This window comes from Polypterus senegalus, chromosome 17, assembly GCF_016835505.1.
Source record: "Polypterus senegalus isolate Bchr_013 chromosome 17, ASM1683550v1, whole genome shotgun sequence".
In the NCBI taxonomy this organism is placed as follows: Eukaryota; Metazoa; Chordata; class Cladistia; order Polypteriformes; family Polypteridae; genus Polypterus; species Polypterus senegalus.
Window position 1 is genome coordinate 82,901,169 of NC_053170.1, and position 24,296 is coordinate 82,925,464.

The 24,296-nt window shown below is 41.8% G+C and overlaps 1 protein-coding gene across 3 annotated transcripts in view; it reads right to left on the reverse strand.

The window, feature by feature from the left end:
• Window positions 1-18,628, reverse strand: part of tex2 (testis expressed 2) — a 71,771-nt gene extending 53,143 nt beyond the window's left edge. The window contains exons 1-2 of one of the 3 annotated variants that reach the window (XM_039740736.1): window positions 18,468-18,628; window positions 17,188-17,250 (exon numbers count right to left, since the gene is read on the reverse strand). The gene's annotated coding sequence lies outside the window, so the exon portion shown is untranslated. The other 2 variants (XM_039740735.1, XM_039740737.1) reach the window with 2 other exon arrangements.
• Between the last annotated feature and the right edge of the window lie 5,668 nt (window positions 18,629-24,296).

The window sequence follows — 24,296 nt, forward strand, 5'->3', positions numbered from 1 at the left end:
CCATAATCCGTTCCAAAACTCTGGTCGTAAACCGATTTGGTCGTGAACCCAAGCAATTTCCCCCATAGGAATGTATGTAAATACAATTAATCTGTTCCAGACCATACGAACTGTATGTAAATATATATTTTTTTAAGCTTTTAAGCACAAATATAGTTAATTAAACCACAGAATGCACAGCGTAATAGTAAACTAAATGAATAACACTGAGAAAACCTTGAACAACAGAGAAAACTAACACTACAATAGTTTGCGCTATAGCGCTACCAAACGCTGGCTAAAAGCACTTTTTTTAATGAGTTTTAAGCACAGGGAAAAAACGAACATTTGAAAAATCCGTAATTTAATAAACTACCAAGAAAAATAATAGTGCAACAATGCACGCTATGAACCAATCGCTGGAAACAGCAAGCCCAGTGCATTCTTTAACTACCTTCCTACCTTAATGCGTCCAGCTCTCTCTCGCACTGCCGGTGTGTCTGGCGCTCTCTCCTGCGCGGCCTGTGTGTGTGTGTGTGTGTGCGCGCACGCACCTCTCTCACGCTGCCTGTGTGTGTGCGCGTGTTTGTGCGCTCTCTCTCTCTCTGCAAAGGAAATGCACAGGGAGAGACTGAACATGTACAAACCGAAAGGGAAACTGGCTTGTTCGTATACAGAGTGTGCGGTCGTGAACCGAGGCAAAAGTTTGGCAAACTTCTTGGTCGTAAACCGAGTTGTACGTGTACCGAGGTTCCACTGTATATTGATTACCATAATTGATGAACTGTGTGCTTTCCCAAGCTGATTGGATGGATGTCATCTTTAAGGTGTTGGCTAAAGTTTTTCAGCTGGATGCCCTTCCTGACACTAACCCGATCTACTTCTCAGGGCTTGTGAATAGCACCAAGTTGGGCTGGTTTGCATTTGGAAGAAGGGCAAAGTGTTTTGGATGTTAGAGAATTGATGATCAGGATTCTGATGTGATCCTGCTACTTGAGAACTACTCAAAAGAGGAATATCTTGGAAAAGTAGTAGCCAAAGACGGAGAACTCAAAGGGTGCAGTGTGGATTTAAGAAGTGGACGAAGGTATCAGGAGTATTGTGTGGTCAAAGAGTTAAGGTGAAGGATAAAGGTAAAGCTTTTAGGATAATGGTAAGACCGTCAATGATGTGTGGAGCAGAGATATGGACAGTAAAGAGAAGGCAGGAAAAAAACAAAAAAGTTGGATGTGGCAGAAATGAGAATGTTGAGATAAAAAGTATAGATTTATAAAAAATAAAAAAAAATAATGACAGAATAAGAAATGAGACAATCAGGGGTACAACAAAAGTGGGAGAGAAATTTAAGTACAGGAATGTTGATTGAAGTGGTATGGACATGTGATGGGGACAGACAAGGAACATGTCAGTGCATGAGAGATGGAAATGGAAGTACAAAGGAAGAGATAGTGAATGAAGCCAAAGGGGAGGTGAGGGGGACTGATAAAGGAAAAGGGTCTGACTGGAGAGGAGGTGCAGGACCAAGCTATATGGAGAACGTTCATCTCGTACATCGACCCCACATAGAAATGGGAAAAGACAAAAAGAGGAAGAAGGAATGCACATCTACCTTAATTTCCAGGACGTAGATTTATTACTCTCATTTCTTTAAAGGATCATTATTTTCACATGTACAGTCTAAAGTAAAATGACATGCTTGTACTAACCAATATATGTGTTGCCACCCTCCAGCACCACCATTAGTGAGTAATACTACCTTACCTCAATGTAGATGTAAATAAACTTGCACCCATTCATCAGTCAATTTGTTTTCTAACTTGCTTATCCACTTCAGGGTCACACAGATGCAATGTCTACCCTGGCAACATAAGCTGGAAGGCTAGAACCAGGCTGGAGCTGGGCACTGTTCCATGAGAGGGCATAATCACGCACACACTCTTATACCAGACCAGATTCTGAGTTGACAATTATTCCAGCTTTAAGGACGGGCAGTTCCTGTTAGCAATCTGAGAATTAGTGAGCCTGATTTTATTTTTTTTTTTAAAAACACCCTTGTTTCAGTCATATGGTATTAGCAAGCAAATATGACCTAACATGATAGCCCTTGATATGCCTTCAAGACCCTGCTATTACTTTTGGATATTCATTTCTCCATGGCACAAAGAGACAGAAATAGGTTAACAATGGACCATATAGCTCTCCACTAGGGACAAGCCAAGTCCTACCTGTAAGCTGCCCATTTGCTTAGAGGTCCAGTGCTTCTCCACTGGGTTTCTTGTTGCTGTCCCTTTGCTCAAACAACCCAGTAGTTACATCAGGATCTCCATATCTATCTGGGAAAATGAGACACCAGCCAAAACCGCTCACAACTCTGCTGCCCCATCACACAGACCCGTGTCTTTATTCTGCCTTCTGTATGCCATTCCCTCCTTTTCTTTTTAATTTGACATCTTTCCTTCTGCTCCTCTGCTTACACTGACAAATGTCAATTACGGCCTTATTTTAATCCCAAAACTCTTACTGCTGCCCACCATCCTTAATTTGCACGTTGCCGCCATGCTCAACAGGCGTGGGTTTGTATTCCAGACCTGCCTTTTTAATGTAGGCCCCTGACGTCCCATGCCAACATGCCATTCTCCACACCCACACCCCTCCTACTGCCACATTACCTTGGGATTTTCCTCCCTGGATTTCTGACCCTTTGCTTTGCTCCCGTCTGATCTGACTTCTTTGCTTGTGCTGCTATAAACATCAGCTGGGAGACTTTGCCAGCCTGCTGGCAGGTGGGTGGAAGCTGGCAAGATTCCAGAGCATGAAGCTCATTTGCTAATTACCATCAAATGGTCTCCAGTCTAAATGGAGCCTTTTGTGTGTGCAGGGTTTTTTTTTATGGCATCTCAGAAACTCCCAGTTTTACAGCAGGTTAGAAAACTGGTCATCTGGGTTGGACTTCACATTGTCACAGGCATATTAGCTGCTATTAAGGCCAATGCACTATCAGGCTGGGCAGATTGACCTTTAGACATTAGCTTCCAGGAAGAGAAAAACTCTTACAGGTGCTCCCCACAGGAGTCAGAACAATCTGAACAGAATGTCATGGCCACTTGGCTTATCCGTCCATATCCTGGTAACGTGCCTGATGGGGAAGGCAGGGGTGGTTTAGCTCACAAAATACTTTACAAGTGTGCTGGGTGACCCCATTTAACTGACCTAACTACCCGAGAGGTTTATTAAAATAAAAAACACACACACACACGAACACCTCTTCCCCTCCCCACCCCGCCAAGCACAAATACGTCAGAGACTGCCAGTCTTTGGCCGACTCCAGGGCAAGGGGAATAAGTGTTGTCATGACAACCTCTTGGCCGTACTTTGAACCAAAACAGAGTGGCCTTTGTCTAGCCCCCCTACTGTTGCCCATGGCACTGTTCTGTTCAATGTTTTCATTTGGGGGCATTTCTGTTGCATACCTCATGGATACAGAGGGTGCAGATATGGGCGACTCCGCTTTGCAGCTGGACCAAGAGCCTTCTGGTTTCAAGTTTTTTTTTTCTTTTAAACACCACCAGGCTCCATCAACACCTGGCTGTTCCAAGCTTCATGCAGTTAATCATTAAACTTTATTGGTGCCTCCCACAGACTAGGAGATCATGGTGGCACATGTGTAAGCTTATGACGCACCCTGGCATTTGTGTCAATTATGCTTTGTTTCTCAACTAAATGATTCCAGAGTGTCAGAGAGCTGCCGTGCAGTTGTGGCACCCTGCCCTGTACCAGTCAGCACTGCCCACCTTCCGATGGCCCAGACAGATGCATGCAGCTCTTATAAAACTTGCTGGCAACAATTAGGAGAAGAGGAAAAAAAAACAAACAAGGGGAAACAACAAAGCCATAGACAGAACAGGACAATAGTGGTGAAGACCACCATGTTGGTCGAGAGCCTGGACAGACAACTGCTGTTTATTTCTTAGGTAGAAAAGTGTAAAGTGGCTTTAGGTTGGCAAATTAGAGTAACAGTAGATGGATCAGACAATACTATTTAAGCCTATCAGAAAAAAAGGATACCATGATTCCTTGCATGGCCTGCAACTATCCATCCATTTTATTATCCAGTGGACAGTCACAGGTAGTCGTCTCCTGTCCTGGCAGCACGGAGTTCCAACATACAAACCAACTCTAGGTAGGGTGCAAAGTCTTCAGCCGGGCACAATGACTTATTCAATTAAGGTCTTTGGGATGTGGAAAAAAAAATCCAAGCAGACAAGTTAAAATTGAGAAAGATCCCAACAGACAGCAAACATGCATTTTTTTTTAAGTTATAGCTGACCACGGAGCCAACCTGCTGCCCTAACCTGTGCACACGGTCAAAAATAAATAGCGCACTAGGAGATAAACTGGTCTACTAAATTGACATTCCCCAATACCAAGCCACACAATGAGACAGGTCTTTACTCAACTCCACAGTGAAAAGATGCATACAAGGGTACTAGACAGGCACAGAGCAGCTGTCCAATCCAAGATCCTCCCATGAACACCCTCACTAGACGGGCAGGACTGGTTCTTATCCTCCATGCTTTTTGTTTTGAGAATAACTTTTTTTTGCAATGGGCACTAGAGTGGGACCCTAGCTATGCCAGTATCTTCCTTGGCTGGGTGGTTAGTGTTTTTCTTCCTACTAGGCTTTCTATAAGACCTGTACAAAAGACAGATCAACGATTGTTTTCCAGAAACCATCATTAATGATTTTACACATTTCAACCCATCTCTCATGTTTACAGTCAACATTTCCACCACACCTCTACCATTTTAAGGTAGCAGTCTTTCTATTAGATTTCCAGGACTTAAAACCTCTTGTCTGTAACAAAACAAATGACTCACAGTTACCTTCTGTAAGGCTCCTTGCATTCTTGGCATAGTAAAAATTCTACGACTTTTACAGTTCCTTAGACTCCATTGTCAGACATCTGTAATGAAGCAGCTCCTCATTCAGAGTGCTTCAATGATAAGAGGATACCCCCTCGCCTGTTGTGAACAGAGCCCTCAATTAAGCCAGGAGCAGGCCTTGAAAGAAATGAAAGATGTCACCTATAAACCCTTATTAGGCTTATTTCAGCAGTCACTTCAGAAGGGAGAAGTACACAAGGACTGGAAAGTTGCAAACGCTACTCCAATCTTAGACGGGAGATAAAATGGATTCTAGTAATTATAGACCAATTCATCTTACTTATATGCCATTCAAAATTATGGAGACTATTATAAGAAATAAATTAGCAAATTATCCATTCATCCATTTTCCAACCCGCTGAATCCGAACACAGGGTCAAGGGGGTCTGCTGAAGCCAATCCCAGCCAACACAGGGCGCAAGGCAGGAAGCAATCCCGGGCAGGGTGCCAACCCACCGCAGGACACACACACACACACACACACACACACACACACTAGGGCCAATTTAGAATCATCAATCCACCTAACCTGCATTTCTTTGGACTCTGGGAGTAAACTGGAGCCCCCAGAGGAAACCCACACAGACACGGGGAGAACATGCAAACTTTACGCAGGGAGGACCCAGGAAATGAACCCGGGTCTCCTAACTGCAAAAATAAAAAATATTCTAAATAGCAGCCAGTATGGGCTTATGGGAGAAAGGTCCTGCCAAACCAGTTTTTCAGATCTTTATGAAGAAGCAACATAATTTAGCTTGACTTTCAAAAAGCATTTGATATAGTCGTCCCACAACAAAGATTAATTCTGAAACCAGATACTGTAGGCATCAGAGATAAACTACAAAATTGGATATCTATCTGATTTACCGGAAGGAGACAAAGAGTATAGATAAGAGGAGAATGAAGCACATGGAGTGAAGTCGTCAATGGAGTCCCTCAGGGGTCTGTCCTAGGACTGTAACTTTTTCTGATTCATATTAATGACACTGACTCTAGTATAGTTAGAAAACTTGTCAAATTTGCAGATGATATTAAAATTAGTAGGATGGCACACACTGAGGAGGCAGCCAAAAAATTTAAATTAAAAATGACCTGGACAACCTTCAGAACTGGGCGAACATTTGGAAAATGCAGTTTAAATAGGAAATTGCCAAGTGTTACACTTGGGCAAATGGAACATCAGTTCTAAATACAAAATGGGAGACACCGTCATTCAGGAAGCAACCTCTGAAAAGGAATTGGGGGTTTATGTAGACTCAACATTTTCATTGACTAAGCAATGCACAAAAGCAATTAAAAAGGCAAATAAAATATTACATTAGATCATAAAAACTCTTGAATTTAAGTCAGCAGACATTATGCTCAAACTATATAATAATGCACTGATATGACCACTTCTGCAGTACTGTGTGCAGTTCTGGTCACCAATGTACAAGAAAGACATAGCAGCACTTGGTTGCTCTCCTCTGTACAGCTTCAAGTGCATCCCAAAACATAAGGACGTGTCCAACTGTGACAAACTCAGACAATTAAACTAGGAAAGTGCATGGGGACCTAATTAAGGTATTTAAATGCTTCAAAGGCATTGATAAAGTAGATCCATCAAACTTCTTTCGGCTTAAGGGTGAATAATGTACTTGAGAACACCAGTGGAAATTTAGGGGAAGTGCATTTAAAACAGAAGCCAGGAAGCACTTCTTAACACAAAGAGTTGTGAAAATCTGAAACAAACTACCAAGACATGGATTTAAATCAGAAACCTTGATAATCTTTAAGAAAAATATGGATGAGATATTGAGAAAGTTAGCTAAACAAACGGGTAGGATGGACTGAATGGACTCCTCACATTTGTCATATTGATGTTGTAACATCTTATCTAAGTGAAACCCCAATAATGAAAGCCACATACCGCTGGTCCTCCCATTCTACCCTTTCACTCTCCTTACCGAAGTTCAAACTAAAATTTCTTCATTGTGTAGGCTTTTCCTTTCACAGGAGCCTTTTCTTCCCAAACCCTCCCTTGACCTCCTTCCATCGACCTAACTTATGCAAAACTACTTGTCCCACAGCTCACTTCACAGAAGAGAGCAACATTCCTCATCAGGCACTGTAAGTTGTAACAAGAGCTGCTGGATCTCTTGCGAATATGTCACCAACAATACACTTCTATCTGGTCCTCCTGGTAAATTCAATAAATAAAACAGACCTCTCGCCAATCTAAAAATTGTATTTACTGCATTTCTTGTAGAAGTGTCCAGGCATCTACATAGATGAAACAAAAAAGACAGCTAGTAGGCCATTTCAGGGAGCACTTTGAGTTGTTAAAATCAAAGAACACCCGACATACTTTATTATAGCCACACCGATCTCAAGTTATATGTTCTTTCACTGGGCTATAAAGACGAACTGAACAAGCTAAGCTCATCACACATTTCCCCAGGTCTCAATGAGCAACTAATGTGTCATTCTCTCCTTTCACCTCTAATGGTAGCTTGTTCTCATCTACTCTGACCTTTTCTCCATCTACCATGACTTTGTTCTTTCCATCCCCTCCTGTATATGTTACCTGTTCTTTCCTTTACAGTTGCACAACTGACAAAGGCTGTATAGCCAAAACATTGCAACTTCTTGTGGTATAGTGGGTCCATGGCTAAACAGCCACTCTGTTTTTAAATAAATAGCTGGCTCGACATCCGTGGGTGTGTGTGCTCATGTGGCTGTGGGAGGTTGGTGTGGCGATTGCGACGGAGCATGCCTGCAAGTGAGGGTGTGTTCGGTTTTAATTGCTTCATTGGCTTTCTGCACCTTGCGATTGATATGCTGTGGCCATGGAGGCATAAGGGGGAGCCGGCATGAGAAATGAGGAAGATAAGGCTGAAAGAAAACGAAGGAACAGACAGCATCGGGAGGAGAACTAGGATGATTGTGTGTGATAAACAGCATGGTTGACGGCCCCACAAAGGAGATAAGGATCAATGTTCTAGCGGCGGATCATCCCTACAGGTTATTTCTCGAGGAGTGGGTGTGATCAAGAGCGAGTCCTACCCCAGGGGAGCAAGAAGAAAGATGGGAGAAGAACTGACCCGGAGCAGTCTGGCCAGCGCCGCTTAGAGGGAGCTAAGACGGATGTCGGGTGGTAAGGACCACAGCTGTTAGTGTCTCCACTGGCTGAGCGAGCAATGGGAGAGCCAGGAAGATAAGATGGAGGACCCAATGGCTGTTGGTTTTTACTCTTGTTTTTAATTCTGATTTTCCAACTCAGTCACCTTTTTTTAGGCTTATTTATTTATTGAGGACTGCACTGCACTTTGGACATTGTTCCGTTTATGTTTGTAATAAAAAAAAAAAATCGAAATCTATTTCCCCTATGCACCTACCCCTTGCTTTGTGAGTGTCCTTGTTTGCTCAGCTCGTCCCTTGATTATTTTACAGAGTGTGGTGGGTTCAAGAGGCTCCCAGGATGCAACTGGCAGTGTGGCGCCAACCTGCACTGTCACACCTCCTTTCCTTTTAAGTGTGGAATCCACCTTTAACTTTTTTCCCCTCTGGAGCATCGCTAGCCTGACCAACCAAGCCTATAACCACCGTAGAGACAGTTCTGCACGCCATACGAAAATGATGCCAACTGCCTGAATCTGAAGTACCAGTCACATGACATATAGTTTATAGCATGCCAGCAGCTATAACAAACTGGATTGTGACACTTTGTTGGCTACTGTATCCCAACTGCCTTTTGTGCCAAATAACATTGCCGGACTTGAAAGCTGTGCCACATTACTCTATTGGGGTGTCTCTAGGTGTTGAATGGTTGGTGCTTGTTCTAGATTTCCCCCAGAGATTGGCTGCTGGTTGACAAATGGGGTTTGAAATTCAAATACTGCACACTTGTAACTCACAGAAATCACACACCATTGAGGCAAAGAGGAGCAATTGGTGACATGCATTTGTTAATCGAACAAGGAACATACATGTGATAAATAAAGTGCACCTCCTTATGGAAATTGCGGACTTTTCGAAAATATCTGAACAGGCAAACAGTAGATATTTATGTCAGCATTGGTTAAGGATAAAACGGACAATGAAAAAATTGCTGTTTTAATCATTTATTCAACAAAAATGTATACAGATGTAATGTTCTACTGGGTAAAAAGTAACTCCACCCTTGGCCACAGAAGCTGGTATTACCCCCTTTAGCAGAAATGACTGCACACCAGTCTCTAACATCGATTCAGTGAATTTTTTTGACTATTCCTTCAGTTTCAAGATGTTTGTGGGGTTTCTTGCATGTACTGCACATTTCACATCCCAACACAGCATTTCAATGGGATTCAAATTAGGGCTTTGACCAGGCCAGTCCATAACCTTCCATTGCTTCTTTATGAGCTACTCCTTGGTCGATTCCTAGTGTGCTTCAGATCATCATTGTGTTGAAAGGTCCATTTCTGGTTCAACCTTCAACTTTTGGACAGATGGCCTCACATTATCCTCTAGCACACAGATATAAAGCAGAATTCATAAATGGCTCGATAACTGCAAGCTGCCCAGACCCTCAGGGAGCAGAATAAGCCCAAAGTAGAACATTTCCAACATCTTCACACTTAGTGTGAGGTTGCTCTCCTGAAATGCGGTCTTTGAATTGTGAAAAAACATACTATTACTGTGGCCAAACAACTCTTATTTGATTCTTCTGTCCAGACCACATTGATCCAGAAGGCCTCGTCTTTGTCTTAACGAAGCAAATTGCAGGTTTGTTCTAACATTCTTTTTGGACAGCAAAGCACCTCGATGCAGGTCAAATCTGTGTGACCTCTTTCTAATTGTGCAGATGCATTCACTTTGACAACAACTGTTGCAAGAGTTACCTGCAGATCCCATAGTGAAATCTGGGGGTTCTTGGAGTTTTTTAGTATCAAACAGTCAGCACTTGACCTGAATTTGCTGGACCAGCCTGCCCTGTGCAAATTAACAGGCTTTTGATGATTTTCCATACAGTGGAATGATTGATTTCTAAGTAATTTGGTGATATTTTTTAAATCTCTTGCCAGACTCACAGGCATCCACACACAGCCTTTTTTCTGAGGGCCCTAGAGAGCTCTGTTAATCTTAGCATGATGACAACACACATGTCATTTACAAAGTGAACACCAGCCCCCCTATATCTGTGGTATAAGACAGACAGGGGGTATCCGCATACTCCCAAAGGATGTTCTAAACGCTGGCACATAATCTGGAAACATCTGATTCTACTATTATGGATTAGAAGTGGTTATAAATGTAGGGGGCGACACAGTGGCGTTGCTGCCTCGCAGTTAGGAGACCCGGGTGCGCTTCCCGGGTCCTCCCTGCGTGGAGTTTGCATGTTCTCCCAGTGTCTGCGTGGGTTTCCTCCGGGCGCTCCAGTTTCCTCCCACTGTCCAAAAACATACAGGTTAGGTGGACTGGTGCTTCTAAATTGGCCCTAGTGTGTGTGTGTCCTGCGGTGGTTTGGCACCCTGCCCGGGATTGGTTCCTGCCTTGTGCCCTGTGTTGGCTGGGATTGGCTCCAGCAGACCCCCGTGACCCTGTGTTCGGATTCAGAGGGTTGGAAAATGGATGGATGGATGGATATAAATGTAGGAGTGGATTTACTATTTCCACACAACAAATCAGCATTTTTGTTAAATTAGATTATGAGAATGAATACACCATGTCAATTTTGCGTGTCACTTGTTCAAGCATATCACTTTGTAGACAGTTTGCATGAAGATCTAATGTTTGCCTGTTCAAATGTGATGAAAAAGTCAACCATTTCCATGGGGTGCACTTATTTTCCACATGATTGTACTTTGCCAATTTCAGTTTTACAGATGTTGGTTTATATAATAAAATGGCCCACATCTCCAGCTGGGAAAGGCATTAAAGTGAGGTAAAGGAACATGGCACTACAATAAAGTGCCTCAGCCTTGTTGTATTGACAGCCATCATAAGACACCATTAGGCCACACAAGTCACTAGAAAATAATCAGATTCCAGTGACTACATATAACAAATGTTTATGGGGTCATTATTGTCAGGATACAGTGAAATTCTTCCTTCCATGATCTAAACAACATGAAAGACATCACCACCCTCTGGTGTCATGATAGACAAGTATAATCACCTTACTTCAAAACATATCTGAACATTTTTTGTCGATAACAGACAAACAGAATAAGGAAATTAGTAAATATTACAGAGTATAGTACCCCTATTGTAATTTAAGGAACAACAAGTTTGTCTTGGAATTGGAACCAAAGAAATCCACATAAATTACATCTTCAGTGATTGGTGCCAAGCAACCTCAAATGAAGCAGGAGGCTTTCATCAAAGTGTTCAGTAGAGTTAAAACTGCATGGCAAAGATCTGAGTGGGATAAAGGAGATAAAGCACAAAGGATGAAACCTGACATGACCAAACAGTGGTCAGGACACCAAAACCTGGCACAATCAGGCACCAAGGGGTAAATCTATCTGATGCCATCGAAGGTCTGCCAGAGCCAGGCATCAGAACACAAATATGGCAGGATCAAGTACCAAGAAGGGAGGAAAAAAAAGATGCAAACACACAGCTGGGTAGGGTCAGGCGGAAGAACAAAAAGCTGCCAGGATGAGGTGCCAAGGGAAGTAATCTGCAGGATAATGAAATCTATAAGGATCATGTGACAGGGGAATTAAGCAGAACGCCACAGACCTGGCTGAATAAGGAGTAAAGGAAGCAGATCATGAATGACAACAAGAACAGACCAGGCAGGATCAAAGAAGAAGGGTTAACTAAATGTGCAGGACACACAGTTCTTTCCAAATCAGGCCACTAGGATCCAAACCCATTTGGCACAAAAAGAGGATATAAAATTATCAGGAATAAGGTTGTAGACCACAAGAACAAGTATGATCAGGGCCCAAACAGAAAAAAACTTTAAAATGAATGTGAAGAAGATAAAACTGAAGGAAAAGAATATCTGACTTGATTAGCTTCCAAGGAGTAATGCTGAGACAACAGATCAACAAAGTTTCAGAATCAGGTACTAATCTAGCAGGATCAAGCGATGGTGAATAAAGTCAGAGAACAAACAGATCAGTCTGAAAACAAGCAGGGCATTGTACTGCAAAATGTAAAGCTGTTGGGATTAGCAGGCTCAGGGGCCTGTGTGGTAAATTTCTGGGAGAATCGGGGCCAAAAAGGAGGCCTTCATGGGTCAGGCAATAAGAAGTAACCAAGCAGAATCAAGACCACAGGGAAAAGTACCAGGACAAAGAAATATAAAATGCATGATATACACTCATATGAGAAAGTTTGGGAATCCCCCTCAGCCTGCATAATAATTCACTCTACTTTCAACAAAAAAAGATAACAGTGGTATGTGTTTCTTTTCCTAGGATCATCTGAGTACTGGGGTGTTTTCCAAACAAAGATCTTTACTGAAGCAGTATCTAGTTGTATGAAATTAAATCAAATGTGAAATGCATGTCACTGCTCAATACTGATTACTTGCAACACCAAATTGGTTGGATTAGCTCGTTAAGACTTGAACTTCATAGACAGGGGTGTCCAATCATGAGAAAATGTGTTTAAGGTGGTCAATTGCAAGTTGTGCATCTCTTTGACTCTCCTCTGATGAGTGACAGACAGCATGGGATCTTCAAAGCAACTCTCAAAAGATCTGAAAACAAAGATTGTTCAGTATCATGGTTTAGGAGGCTACAAAAAGCTATCTCGGAGGTTTAAACTGTCAGTTTCAACTGCAAGGAATATAATCAGGAAATGGAAGGCCACAGGCACATTTGATGTTAAATCCAGCAGGTCTGGCAGGCCAAGAAAAATACAGGAACGGCTTATGCGCAGGATTGTGAGAATGGTTACAGACAACCCACAGATCACCTCCAAAGACCTGCAAGAACATCTCACTGCAGATGGTGTACCTGTACATCGCTCTACAATTCAGCGCAATTTGCACAAACAACATCTGTATGGCAGGGTGATGAGAAAGAAGCCCTTTCTGCACTCGCGTCACAAACAGAGTCGCTTGTTGTATGCAAATGCTCGTTTAGACAAGAAAGATTCATTTTGGAACTGATGAGACAAAAATTGAGTTATTTGGTCATAACAAAAAGCACTTTGCATGGCGGAAGAAGAATACCTGCTACCTACTGTCAAATTTAGTGGAGGTTCCATCATGCTGTGGGGCTCTGTGGCCAGTTCAGGGACTGGGGTCCTTGTTAAAGTCGAGGGTCAGATGAATTCAACCCAATATCAACAAATTCTTCAGGATAATGTTCAAGCATCAGTCACAAAGTTGAAGTTACGCAGGGGTTGGATATTCCAACAAGACAATGACCCAAAACACAGTTCAAAAATCTACAAAGGCATTCATGCAGAGGAAGAGGTACAGTGTTCTGGAATGGCCGTCACAGTCCCCTGACTTGAATATCATTGAAAATCTATGGGATGATTTGAAGCAGGCTGTCCATGCTTGGCAGCCATCAAGTTTGACTGAACTGGAGAGATTTTTGTATGGAAGAATGGCCAAAAATACCTCCATCCAGAATCCAGACACTCAAAGGCTATAGGAGGCGTCTAGAAGCTGTTATATTTGCAAAAGGAGACTCAACTAAGTATTGATGTAATATTTCTGTTGGGGTGCCCAAATTAATGCACCGGTCTAATTTTGTTATGATGCATATTTTCTGCTAATCCAATAAACCTAATATCACTGCTGAAATCCTACAGTTTCCATAAGGCATGTCATATATTAAAAGGAAGTTGAAAAGCTCAGCCAATGATAAACAAAAATCCAAAAAGAATTAAGAGGGGTTCCCAGACTTTTTCATGTGACTGTAGATGTAACATTCAGTAAAAAAAAAAAAAATGTGGTTTGAGTGCCAAATCTGGAAGGAAGGATCAAGCATTAACTAAAAATGCAAGACACAGATCTTTCTGAATCAGGTGTCTTGTTAGAAACAGAAATCTACTATATAATAAAACACTACTGTCTGGGTGTGCGTTTGGGTGTGTCCAGTCCCTTTGAACAATTTGATTGGCCAATCAGATGCTCAGTCAAACACAATCGAGAAAGGAAGTGCTGGGCAAAAGAGGATGAGACACACACAAGGATAAGGAGGAAAGGCATAGGAGGAATGCTGAGAGTGTTGCCAGGAAGTTTTCACAAGAATATGAATGATGTTCCAACCCCCACCCCCAGAGGATAATGGGGGCCTGTCTACCATTAGCGATAGTCAAAAAGCAGATAACAGAAATGACAGCATCTGAGAAGCAGACTTTAAGGTAACACTAGATAGATACTTTATTAATCCCAAGGGGATATTCACATACTCCAGCAGCATACTGATAAGAAAAATATAAGAGTGATAAAAATTCAGGTATAACAGACAATAACTTTGTATAATATTAACGTTTACGGGTGGAATTGAAGAGTCGCATACTGTGGAGAGGAACGATCTCCTCAGCCTGTCAGTGGAGCAGGACAGTAACAGCAGTCTGTCACTGAAGCTGCTCCTCTGCCTGGAGATGATCCGGTTCAGTGGATGCAGTGGATTCTCCATGTAGGAGAATGAAAGCGCTGGGCAAAACAGGTAGAGACACATGAAGATACCAAAGAAAGGTGTAGGAAGGATGACAAGAGAAGATAGATCGACACTTTATTGATCCCAAGGGAAATTCAAGTACACATAAGGCAAGAGATATCAAATAATTTTAAATGTATTCAATTACCTGTCTTAAAATGTCTAGTTAATTAATAAAACCGTTGGCCGACAAGAACTTGAATGATCCAAGTTCAAAAGAGCAAAACTGTCTGGATCAGATACAAAGAACATAAAACAGAGAGTGAGGTACTATACATCTGACAAGATCAAGTTTCAAGGGGTAAAAGTTAAAAGGAACAAATTAGTAAAAGTAAACCAGCAGGGTACTGAAATCTGGCAGGATCAGGCAAAAAGTGTAAAAACCAAAATGACATACAGATCCTGAAGAGACCTACCATGATTAAACCATAAAGATATTAACTAAGAGGACACACTTCGAGACAAGATGGGTATTTGACTTCAACGGGTAAAGGTTAACAAGACGAAGGAAGAAAAGACTTAAAGCTGCAGGACACTGCTATCTGATAAAGTGAAAGACAAAGAAACAAAACTGTTAAAAATTATGCATCACTCCACATGACACAAGGTGACCTAACAGGATAAACCATTAATGAATAATAAGGGCAGCAACTGGACACTTAGAAAGCAAACCGAGAATTACATTTCAAAAGTAAAAATTGAAGATTTAAAGATGCAGATATTGAAATCTGGTAGAATTAGACACAGAAGAAACAGTATTAAAAAAAAAAAAAAAAAACAGATCTGCAGGACATGAAAGATCCAACAAGATAGGACAACAATGACTTAAGAGAACAGGCAGACGGTTTAGAAACATGCTGGGCATTTGGCTCCAAGGGATATGAATTTAACAAGGCCAAGCAACCACATTTAAAGCTGAAATCTGGTAGGATCAAGCACCAAGTGTTACAACTGGCATCAATCTATAGGGCAGGAGAAGCAACAATGAGAAAAAGTAGGTATTAGACTCTGAGGGATAAAGCTTTTACAATCAGATGCTAAATGGGTAAATAAAACTGCAGGGTGCTGAGATCCAGTAGGATCAGCTGTCAACGGGGTGTAGCAGCAGCAGAATCAAGCCTATAGAGAAGTAAGCTGCAACATATTGAAATATGATATGATGAAGCTCTAGCAGGAATATGCTGAAGGTAACCAGTAATTCTGGTGGGACATGCAAGTAAGCATTTTATACTGTTACATACAACATGACAATTAACATGAAATTGAACAAGCCAGACAAGGAGGTTTTTCTAGGAGACCGAGATCAAACATCAAAAGATTACAGCTGACAAGATCAGGCAACCAGAAGCAGCGGAAAAAAGATGCAAATATATATAGAAACTGCCAACTTGGCTGTCCAAGTGAAAAAAATCATCATCATTAATCTGAAGCTGCATACAAGCCTATCTCTGAGGCCTGGCTGCTAATGAAAAATCACCTTCTTTCCGTGCCATTTGTTTGGTTGCAAGTAGCTCACCAGCCTACCTCCAATAAGACAGGTTAATACAAAAAAAAAATATATATATGTTTGTTGCACAGGATCAGCTGCTTGCAAACATATGTTGACTTGTGAGATTGTTGTGCTTTACTGCTCCTCCCTGAGCTCCACTCACACAAGAAAAAAAAAAAAAAGAGCTTGGAGCCCAGAAATGTATTTTACTGGAACACTCATGAAGCAAATAAATGAAACTACAGACTGGTTCATCCAGTTGCAGATGTAAGATGGCCAGTGTTTAGCTACAAACTGGTCAGTTTTGGCATCAAGCATGTCTGGCCTACCCACTTTAGATTCAGTAAAGCACGACGCTTCCTGGACAGAAGACTGTTAGGAGGACACACGTTCAGTAGGCTGGTTTCTCTCATGTGCCACACAGATTCTACATTTGAAGTGTCATGTTGCTGTCTAGCTGGTAATTAAGAGCGGCTGTCTGATGTACTTGGGTTTCCTCTCTTAATGTTACACTGCGCAGGTAGAGTGAACTCTTTCAATTTGACAGGCAGACTGTCCCTCTTTGGCACCTTCTGCTTTCTGCTTCTACCATCCATCTGGATAAGCCTGCGTCAAGATGTATTCATTTATTGGACATCCCTCTCTGGCTCAGTAGATGTACTGGGATCAACACGGAGTTGTCTGGACTCCAAAACTTTCTGCCCAAAAGCCAACTCCAAAGCAAAAAGGTGGCCAATGCCCAATGGAAACGGGAACCATTTTAAGATCACTCTGTACTTTTAAAAAATAAAACTCTGGTGTAACCAGTATGCAAAACAGAATCTACTAAAGCAGTTAGGTCATTGCCACTCCTTTTTGGGTGCTCCAATTTCTGCACACTGCAGCAGATGTTCTATAGCCCCAACAGGAGCTGATCTGATTTAGGAGAAAAAGGTGCTAACCTGCTCAGACACAGGGGTGCAGAGTCATCTCTCATTGAGTTCACAATGCAGACTGCCATAGCTGGCCTACTGCCCAATATGCCCTGATCAACATACCAACTGCTCTTCACCCTTGGATTCTAGAAACACCTGTAATGTATCCAAAAACTGTAAACTGCTCTCCAATTCTACACCAAATGGGACTAGTCCTCCACAGATAATGATGGTGCCAAATGGTACCTTGCAATCAACTTACCTGGATAACTGCGGGCCATTCAGTGCTGCAGGATTACAGTGCCAGGAGGCTTCATTGTTCATCCTAGAAAGGAGACCAGAGGGGCGCAGTTAACATTGGCAAAAGTAGTCCTTAATCCTGCCACCAAACTCCGGGACCCCGACTGGTAATTTAATGAGTCGCGGACTCACTGGAGGCTTTAAAGGTGACTTGAAAAGGATGAGGATAACGAAGCAGCGGGAGCCTTCAGCGCTCAATTAGTGAGGCAGCGGGGCAGCGGCTTTTATAGGGACGCGTCCTAACAGGAAGCTTACCAACAGGTCTGGTAGTTATCAAAAAAAAAAAAAAAATGGGGGCGTACCCTGACAGGTGTTGTTAAAGGAACAGCTCCTACATGATATTACCGAAGGGCCCACCCGGCAGGTGCATTGAAAAGTGGTCCATCTTTCAGGGGCTCAGGCAATTTTTAAAAGGACAGGTTTCACTCGACAGGGGCTTCAGGTGGGTCTTAACAAGGAACGGGCTGAAAACAGATCTCTTTCCCAGATGCAACGATGACGCCCACATGTCAGGAGTTTTCAAAAACACAGGCCACCCTTACGGATACTTTTGTGGTGCGATGTCCGTTAAGGCGGATGCAGTGGCTCAAAAGATTGCGCGATCAGCGGCTCCCGTCGCCTTTTTTTTCTCTCCCTTTCCTTCTTCTTTCAGCAGGAGCCACCCCGCCGCATCTCAGCCTCGAGCCCGCCGACTAAGCTGCATAGCCTGCCGACGGCGCCAGCTTACAGCGTTCGAAGGAGAGGCCTCCTCTACAAGGAGGTAACGTTTCTTCTCTTACCATCTCCTGTCAGCCACCCTCGTGTCCTAGTCGGGCTGCTGCTCCGTAGGTCTTATGATCGTCTCTGGATCCGTGGTCGACTACAGCGACGCTCCCTGTTCCCTGCCAGGCCGCCCAATCGAGTCGAGCAGAGCCAATCACAGTCATTCAACCGGAGAGAGCCGATCTAAACCGAGAAGAGCCGAAGAGAACCGACGATACGAAGAGCGAGAAACGATCGGGTGCGAGGTTGTTTGGGGACACACTAGCAAGCAGATGATTGTCAAGAATGGTGCTGCATGCACCGAAGGCGAAATAATAAAAGTCGATAAGAGTCGAGGTAGCCGGATGTCGTGTCTCAAAAGGGTAGTTTTTCCGAGGGCCAGCCCTTATGGCGTGGGACACGTCATGGTTCTGCTTGGCTTTATAAACGATACGTTTGCAGCAATTAGTGTCACAACTTGTTAATTAAACTGTTACAAACCTTTCGTGGCGACATGTTCCTTTTATCCTGCACATTTTAGTTTTAGACCTTTTTGTTATGACTGTCTCTGTATCCCTTAGGAAACATCTCAGGAGGTCAAATTCAGCAAACTATGTGGAAAAATAAAACCTAGCGGAGCTGTTCAACAGTCCTGAGCGACTAAACAGAAACGCCGTTCCAAAATGTGGGCGGTAAGGTGGCGCTGCTGACTCACAGTCCGCTCCGTAGTTCCGCCGTGACAGTTTGTGTGGCGTTTGTGTTTTTCGAACATTCTCCTCATTTTTCCACTTTCTTCCCACCCATAACCTCCGCCCACAACCCATGTACAATGACTTTCCTTTTACATTCTCGAGTCCTAGACACCGGGTTAGTTTAACTGGATTCTTTAAATTGTCTCCGTATTCTGGAAAGGATTCTTTGCATAAGAAGTTGGTTGATTGTGCTTTAAAAAACGCCCTAATATGTAGAAGAAACCTAAAATCTTGAATGTATAGGATGAATAAGGCCTGGGTGTGTATTCTGTTATTGTATATATACATTGAGAGTGCTTTTAAAATTATAACCAATTCTTATTTCACAAATGTTACCATCTATAGTTCTTCACTGTATGGAGCCACATAACTAAATAAATAAATGTTCTTTCTGTGACCTTCATGTGAACGGGTCTTTTGGGAACCAAAAATTGTTCCCCTATGACATCGCTCTGAAGAACCACTCTGGCACCTTTGTTTTTAAAAGTGTATAGCTGCAATTAACAGAATTGGTTCCTGCCTTGGATCCATCGCTGCTTTGATCGACTCCAAACATGTTAATTGCAATAGGTGTTTATAGAAACGGGATACATGAATGCAGCTGCCTCAGTGGTCAAGAATATTAGATTCAAGCCCTGGCCCAGTTGTTTTATGTGTGTGTGACTCATGTTATTCTCTCCATATCTGTGTGGACTTTCATCCCACTGCTCTGGTTTTCACTCCATACTAGAGATCAGTGTCAATTCTAAATTTGCCCTGGATGTGTGAGTGCATTATGTGATGGACAGACACCATGCCCAGAGTTGGCTACTACATGTTGCAAATGATGCTTCTTCAGGAACGGTTGCCAAGTCCGTTGGTCCCTTTAGCCTGACAAGACATTGAATCCCGAAAGGCGCATCCAACCTACAGAAATGTCACAGAAAAATATATTATTCATCCTCTTGCAGATGCTGATTTGGAATTACTGTATAGGGCATCCATCAGAATTTAATACCTTCATTATATTAGCTGAGTAGCTAGAACACAACTAGTTAATTTACACAACATTCATTTGAGTTGGGGTTTGCATGCTTTACATAAAAAGCAGTCAATTGGTGGAAAGCATAGGCTTTAAACACTGCATTCAGTAATAAAGCATAAATATAGTAAAACACCACAATAACAAGCTCAGCAATAACATCAGTTAGCAAATAACACAATCATTGTTTGTGTTTCCTTCCACACAAGCAGTCAAAAAAATCATATATAGCCACTAGTTTGCTCAAACTGAGAATCTCCCTAGCCAAACAAGCAGTGTGGTGACCTGAGCGATTCTAAGAGTTACAAATGATAGATGTTATAGCAATCAACATTATCTGGTTTAATAACTCAACCAGATCAGATCAAAATAAAATAGAAAACACAATACAGAAGGGGGCACAAAATCCTTAACACCAACCACACTTGTGGCCTGCTCCAGGGACTCTGTTTAATTTTCATGAAGGCACCTGACCCCCTGGGCACCATAGCCCCGTTCAAGAACCATCAATGCGCTTTCTAGATGGGTTTCTCCTGTCAGCGACGCCGGATTCAGCAGGTTTTATAATATTATGTTTATCATTTAAACGCATTAATTGCTTTAAATATATACGTTTAAGATGAAAAATTGTGCATGTGAAAGTATTTCCTAAACGTGGCGCAGCGGCCAAGACTTTGGACTACAAACCCTGAGGTTGTGGGTTTAAACCTTGGTGACCTGCCTGTGCTCCAATTGAAAGAATAAAAGAAATGTAACCGGTTGTATCAAGTTTCTTTGAATGAAGGCGTTAGCCAAAAAATAAGCATTATACTACTACTACTACTAATATAATAACAATTGTAAAATAACGAGACATTAGGAGGCGCCTTAATAATCAAGTCTTTCAAAAACTCAGCTGAAGCTATTAGATACATGTAATAATCCTCTATACAAGGCATTATACAAATAATAATTAAAAAGATCTTCTTGTTACACTTGATGTTGCAGCGGCATCTGTCGGGCTTATTATTACCACCTTTTACTTAGAAATGCGTACAACGCCAACACGTCACCGTTAACTGAGCACGTAAACGGTTCCAAATGAACACTTCTAAGCTTACTTTAACACTACAAGAGTTCATTTAACACTGTGTTCGTGTCTACTAGCCAGACTTTGTACCCATGTCCCGGGGGTCTTGGGCTCAATTTGTTCAGTTTACACGTACAGTACGTCTCATGTTTGAGTGAATTTCCTTAAAAAGGAAAGGACTCTTACACCCTCTCAAGGACGAGTATGTCACTAGAAACTGATGCTTCACAAATCTAAAACTTAGTATTTTTATGACTATAGTGAGAATGAACACGAGCATTATTGATTTCATTATACGTTCACAATCCCCTAATCCATAATTTAAGGAAACCATATTTCACAATAGGCTGTATTTTGTATTTCGAAACAATAACGTAATCATAAGCATATGGTCACTGTCACAAGAGTGTTACATAATGCATACCACCATGTGTACAGCTGTCTTTGTTCGTTCATTCATTCCTTTTCCAAGCCTATTTAATCGAATACAGAATCGCTGGAAGCCAAAACTAATCTGCAGTAATAGGTACAAAACCCGGATGGGACGTCAAGTTTAATTTCGATCTGTTCAGTGACTCCCCCTGCACAAGGCACCTAAGGCACAGCAACGCACACTGTGGAAATGAGCTAGATATTCACCGTGGGGGCAGACACAATATAATACATCTGTAGAGCTGAATCTGTAATGTGGGAGTTAGTGACTTTGAGCGTGCAGTAAAAACTGCTCTGAAAATAAAAAATAATAACTGATGATGATGATGATGATAATAATATATTGCAATTATTATATATTGTCAACACTCACTCTCCTTTCGAGCTATGATTAGACATTAATATTATTAGAGAGGCAAGGCAGCGCACTGATACCCATTGCTGTTTTGTGGATCAAGGTCCGAGGTTCGAATTCCTAGCCCGGATATTGTTTGTATTGAGTTTTGAACGTTCTCTAATTGTGAACGCAGAATTTCCTTCCATGGCCCATAAGTCGATAACCAATTCCAAGTTCTGTGTTAATGGGCGCTGCGATTTGCCGACTTCTTCACGCCTTGCGCCCTGTGCTGGCGGGATTGGCTCTGTCCGCACTCAATGATCAATACCTAAACCCCCAAGTTTACCCAGTACATCATTCATATTTGCCCATATATGGGAAAGTCTATCCAGATATATACTTTACCTTATCATTGTAATATTTACCAGGTCAATTAGACATCTTTTCTGTGTAAATTGGATTAATTAGGGTAGCGACATTCAACTGTTTATTCACTCACTCTTCGAACGCGTTTTTCAAAGAGAAGTGCTTAGATGTAGGACGGAAACCACTTCAGGATGGGATGCCACCTTTGTATAAGGTATGTTCTTATACAAACACGGAACTGGTCCAATGTGGTGTGCAAGGCAAACGTTGCGCCAAAGCGCATTCTCGCTTTTGCTAGATTTGTTCAGCATTAAGTGAAAAAAATCAATGACTGATTGCAAAGAGTTGGTGAAGTCTATAAGGACCAAATGTCGTGTTTTTGTTTTTCTTTTCAATTGTTTTCGACTCTGGTAATTTTTTTTCTTAGAACATACTGTTTCCTTATTCGAGAACGAGTGGATTGAGATGTGGCGATCGTATTACATTGCTGCCTCAATGGTCCCGAGTCCTGCGTCGCCACCAGACTGGAGTTTCCACGTTCTTCCTGTGATTCCGTTTTGTCTCAAATCATTAAAATTAAGCGACTTTAACTGGCGACACCAATGTTTCTCTGTCTTTGTCACTGTGGAACTGACGTTCCATCAATGACTGCATCTTGCTTTGCAACAGCTGGTGATCCTAAAATGGACTAAAATGGACGGATTTTGTGTTAAGTTGGCTTGGGAATTACTGAATTTGTGATCATGTCAAATATATATATATATATATATATATATATATATATATATATATATATATATAGATATATATATATATATATATAGATATAGATATATACTGTATATATATATGACTATATATAGTAAATAAAAAATATAGAAAAATAAAAAAAATACTATATAAAAATCAAAAAAAAATTATAAAAAAAATCTTGGAAGGGAGACTAAAGAGACCAGACGTGATCTTCTCGGAAGACAATTTGACTTCCCGCGAGAGACACTTTAACGTCACGCGAGACAAGGCAGTGAGGCAACATTTAAAAACAAGTTCACGGACATCTAACCTAGCAGTTATTGGAATGCTTTTGGCAGACACGCTTCATATGCTCCCAGCTATTAAAACAACGACAAGTGACAAGCAGAACCCGCAGCTCGCCAGCAGTAGCATCCTTAGCGTGCTTTCAGCCATGTCTGGCCATGGACTAGATAGACCGAGTCCTGAGTTGGTTCTTGTGGTCATAAAATTAATGAATCACTCATCAGTGGCGCTCGAAGACATCTGTAGCCTCCACAATGGTAGGAATGCACCAGCACGTTGGTGCCAGTGTAAGAAGCATTTTGCTGCTCAAATAAGTTATACTGAGAAAAACTTTAGTATAATAGAGTCTATGTTGGGCCTGAAACCAAAGCCAACCAAAACTCAGACATGAGGCAGGCAGGACCGTACTAGAACGACTTAAACTGTCAATTTTCTTAAACCCAGAAAAGGCTCAAACTCTGTGTGTGTGTGTGCGCGCATTCACACTGCAATGGACAGGAGCCCCGCCCAAGGGTTGTTCCTGCCTTGCGCCTGATGCATGCCGGGATAGGCTCCAGCTTTCCCACGGTACTGTCCTAGATTGTTTAGGAAATGGTTGAATTAAAGGATGGTTCGTTTGTAGGCGTTATCACTTACCGGTTTTCTTTGAAATCACTTAATGACGCGCTCGAATGACCCACCATAAGGAGTTCTTACTCATTTTGTGCCTGGTGGTAGTTCCTGTTTTTCGCTTCGGATACTCTTATAAATCAGCCGTGCAGTAGCGCTTTACCAGAAGAAGAATGAAACACAGTAAGAGTGTCCCTCCTCGGCAAATTGTAAATATGGGCACAGTAACTAAAGTCGGAAGTGTCTGTCACGCGATTTTTCGTTACATTAAACTGTATTCGTTACATTAAACTGTAAACTGTAGATTTAAAATATTGAAAAATACATTTTTTAGCTTTTTTGTCCCAAATCAATACATTTATTGCATTTTGCAATGCTAATTCCAGCCAAGTTTCATTCGGCTTAAGTGACTAATTTTTGAGTTATCGCGTCCTAAGGCTTGCATCCTAACGAGTTACTCCGAAAGCAATCTAAACAGTATCGGGACCGGTACTGTATTTGTACGATAATTGTAAATCGGATGATTTTTTTTTTTACCTCTTTGCAACATCCCTTAGGGAAGATAAAATAAAACTAGAAGCTCTAAAATAAAGGTGGAACTTTGTGATGATGTGTGCTGTATGGGAGTGCCTAATACAGGATCATCCTCCCTTCTGAGCTCATCTTCAGCAACAAAATAGGAGGATCAGAAAAAGAGATGATCTCG